The 3,319-nt window shown below is 30.5% G+C and overlaps 1 protein-coding gene across 1 annotated transcript in view; it reads right to left on the bottom strand.

Moving 5' to 3' along the window:
• LOC105624571 (hormone receptor 4) overlaps positions 1-3,319 on the bottom strand; it is a 165,569-nt gene that overhangs the window by 1,174 nt on the left and 161,076 nt on the right. The gene's annotated exons all lie outside the window — the stretch shown is intronic.

Raw genomic sequence — 3,319 nt, 5'->3', positions numbered from 1 at the left:
GTAGTATATATATATATATATATATATATATATATATATATATATATATGTACACTTGCGTATACATATATAATATCTTAGATAATACATGCATATCTTATTCGATAAAGAAATAGAAAAAAACAAAGGACAATTTTCTATATGATTGATGTATAGTGGTTTGAATAATACTTCAAATAAAATTTCGCAAAAATTCCTCGCGATATTAGGATACCATGCTAATGTAGTATTTCGTTTTCTTTTTCATATATATATTGGGTTGTCCGGAAAGTTTGTGCCGATGTTGAAGGAAAATTGAAACGCAGAAAATTTTAATTTAATAAATGTATACTAAAATTTAAATTTTAATCGGCACGAACTTTCCGGACAACCCAATATGTTCGTTTCGCTTATTTTCTTTCGTCATAATACTATGAAAATATCGCTTCAGCGAGGAATAATATGACAGAGCTTTCCGCTCTTCATACTTTAGTCGCGATTATCGAAGAAACAAACGGCGTGCGTGCTGCGGACGATTCAATTTTCCATTTCTTATTTTGACATTGTATATATTTACGGTAATCTAATAAAAATGCGAAAGAGAAATGCCACATAAGTGTATTAAAAGTTAAAATAACAAATTTATCAGCGAATGTAAAAGTAATATAAAATCTCATATAAAAAATTATCAAAATAATTTACAAATTCCTTATATCTTATTATATATACCAAAAAGCGATTTTTGTAAAAAATATTATATATTATATCTATAATATTTTCAATGTTAATTCTACTTATTACCTTGTAAGACCACTGCTTCGTATGTTATAATTTCTGCAAATAATAATAAGAGGAATTACTAAAACAACAAGTAAAACCTATCCGATGTTACACTCCGGTGTTACACTCCGATTATGATAAGTTTTGAGTATGTTGTAATCTAAGTCCAAGAAGCACATATTTTTTTGTACGTGCCACTAAGGGGATGAAATACCTTCTTGAAAAAAACGATTTTTATATTTCTGAGCTAATATCATCGAAACGATATAAAAGATATAAAAAAAAATTTCAAATAAAAGTTTTATGGTTTAATGTACTTTATAATACTTCATATTATATATATATTTTTTGAAATCCACCTCACTTTCCTCAATTTTTGAAAATTTGAAAATTTATTTTTTAGCAAAACTTATTAAGCATATTTAACGATAATAGCGATGTAAAGATATATTTAGCTTATTTCCGAAAAATGCGTCTTCACAATACATCTTTATCATACATGGTTATATTTGACGTTAAATATGCTATAAATTTTTTATATTAGGTGTAGTAAAAAGAAATCCATTATTTTCCATTCAATTTCATGCAAAAATAATGGATTTCTTTTTACTACACCTAATATAAGATAAATTTTAAAATTTTCAAATTGAAGAAGATTTCGGGAAAAAAATGATATTTTCGAAAAATCTAAGTGAATTGTTATAAAATACATTGAAAATTATAAAACTTTTATTTGAAACTTTGTAATATTTTTTACTATTTCGACGATATTAGCTCAAAAATGTAAAAACTGTTTTTTTTTTTCATCCTCTTAACGGCTGTATGAGCACATATAAATATATAAAAAAAATACGTGTCCCTTACTTTGACCTAGAATAAAATATTCAAAGCTTATTAAAATCGGAGTGTAACATTGAATAGGTATACTTGTAAAATTGACTAGAATTCAACCACCAAATAATTTCAAAATTATATTTATATAACGATATTGTAGCTAAAAAAATAGAGAACTTTACAAACATCTATCTAACTTGCTTATTATTAATTAATAATTTTATTAATAGTTTTTATATTTTTTAAATTATATTAATTTTATTCGTCAATAATAACGAAATCTTTTCATCAATCTATAGATTTTGTTCTTATGAGTCCTAATTCAGTCATCTTTAAAACCACTTTATGTCATAGCTGGTACAATAAAATAAGTAAAAAATTAGCGTAAATGGCTTTCAAAAGTCACAAATGGAAGTTTGAGAATTGTCCGAAGAACGCGCGACGCGAGAGATCCTAGGACTCATGATTGATGGGCATGATAGTGCGATAAAAATCACATTGAAGGCATAAATGAACAAATCAATACTATAATAGAGTAATAGTCTTTTTCACGTTGCACGTTTGGACCGTTGCTTGCGAAGAATTGAATGACGATGATGATGACAGTTACGGCGGCGACGATGATGACGACGATAATGACGACAAAGATGTTGATTATCGTTAAATATACGTACGTAGCAAATATACGCGTCCAGATGTATATGGTCAGATACGGACATGAAAGGAGTTCTTACGTATTATTACGTTACGTTTCTTTTGTGGTTTTTCTTCTCGCAGTCACGTTAATTGGACGTCAATCAACGAACCTCATCAGCTTTCATTCCTCATCCTTGAATTTCACGCGAATCTCATCCATCCCGTTATTCCACGCCAATTTGGTAGATTCAGATTAGAGGTAAAAGTCTGTCTTTTCATCCTTCCACTCTTTCTAGTAGTAATCGATATCTTACGTAATCGATATCTCGAAAGTTCGTAATGGACTTCTGTTGATAGTGTACTAGTGGTACCGCAGAGAGAAGAGAGTTAGTAACTACGATTGTATCACACTCTTTACATCTTAACGTTTATCGCGAGGAGAAGATCACATCGGTATGTCGCGGCGAGTTTTATGTCAGATATTTAGAAGATGTGTGTACATGCGTGCGTTCGCGCGTATGTATATGGACGCGTGTTAATAAAATTTGATCATTTATGATGATATCAAGCTACAGGATGACGAGAAACCTATCGTCGATCGATTCGTATTATTGATCTTTTCAATCAGTCGTTTCATGATGTCTGCTGCTTTATATTTTCTTGTTTCTTCTTTTTTTCTTAGTTTCGAGAGCCGTAGTAGTAGAAAGTGGCGGTAATAGTAGCAGTAGTAGTAGTAGTAGTAGTAGTAATAGTAGTAGTAGTAGTAGTAGTAGTAGTAGTAGTAGTAGTAGTAGTAATAGTAGTAGTAGTAGTAGTAATAGTAGTAGGTGGCCTACGGTGAGCGCGGTACGTAACGAGAGTCTTATTTTATCGATCGGATTATGCAATGTGAACACACAATGACGTAGTTGCACGGTACGTATTTGCGTACAGAAATATATTATTATAGTCTTTTAGTTTCGATAAAAAAGTTCAGTTCCCACCTCGATTGATTGCTCAATTCGAAGTGACGCGCTTTCTTTCTCTCCCTCCCTTTCTCTCCCTCCCTTTCTCTCCCTCTCTCTCGTTCCTTTGACTTTTATATATATGC

The sequence above is a fragment of the Atta cephalotes genome, assembly GCF_000143395.1.
Source record: "Atta cephalotes unplaced genomic scaffold scaffold00082, whole genome shotgun sequence".
In the NCBI taxonomy this organism is placed as follows: Eukaryota; Metazoa; Arthropoda; class Insecta; order Hymenoptera; family Formicidae; genus Atta; species Atta cephalotes.
This window is presented reverse-complemented; position numbering and strand designations above follow the sequence as displayed.